This window comes from Phalaenopsis equestris, unplaced genomic scaffold, assembly GCF_001263595.1.
Source record: "Phalaenopsis equestris unplaced genomic scaffold, ASM126359v1 Scaffold000050, whole genome shotgun sequence".
Lineage (NCBI taxonomy): Eukaryota > Viridiplantae > Streptophyta > Magnoliopsida > Asparagales > Orchidaceae > Phalaenopsis > Phalaenopsis equestris.
The window spans coordinates 357,193-358,249 of NW_018164492.1; positions in this window are offsets into that span (position 1 = coordinate 357,193).

Here is a 1,057-nt window from a genome sequence, read left to right on the forward strand (position 1 = left end):
TAGGGCTGTCAAAAAAGCTCGTTGTTCGCGAACACAAACGTTATTCTAGAGGATATGTGACATATGTCTAGTGATCATAAAAAGATGTATTGAGCGACGATCCTTCCACTCCATCAGATCACTAAGGTCGACTTTTATCCACGTTTGATGGGTGGGTATTGCAATCAAGCTCCATTATGCCCTTACACATGAGGCCCAATTTCTGTCCAGCCCGAGGAAACCTTTGTGCACATTTGTTACCTTTTAGGAGGCCTACGCCCCATAGAAGTTGTCTACCTGAGACTGTCACTTGGCCCGTAGGTTCTAACACAAGAGATTAAAGAAGAAGAAGTAGCTCGATGAAGAGCCATAGATGTATTAAAGGGAATTAATGATGCTATAAAGGCCAAAAGGGATATTATACTCGATTAAGTGTAGGAATTAGTGCTGGAAACCCTAGTAGAAAGAAAAAAATGAAAAGTAGCCCCAAGCTTATGAATAAGCTCAAGATAGCCAAGAAGGATGGAGTAGGGCTAGACTAGCACAAGACAAACTTGTTTCTATCCTCCTTCTAGTGTTTAAATGGTTTTTGACCGACCTTTTTCTTTTTGTAAATCGACAATTACAAGAATTTGATGACGCTACTAGAAGATTTAAATCCCTGGCAACGGTGCCAAAAACTTGACTGTGACTTTTTATATATATGTGTTTGATTTAATAAAGATGTATAGATATAATATTCAATAATGTCAAAGTCGAATTTGTCAACACAAATATACATATCGCTCAAGTAATATAGGGCTCTAATGAAGTCCTAGTTATCGATCCCACAAGGAGAAATAGAATACTACGGACTAAGGCTTAATAAAAAGTAATACTTCAACTACAACGACGACATTCAATTTACTTATCTATCACTAATAGGCAATTGAAATAAGTAGATAATTTGGATAACTAATAAATAACTAATGATAGAAAGTAGGGTTTAATTTGTGATATTCAATATATAAGAAAACATCATTCTCCTTGTCAAGAAATTATAGTGAATGGATAAAATGAATTAGTTCAATTTATATTG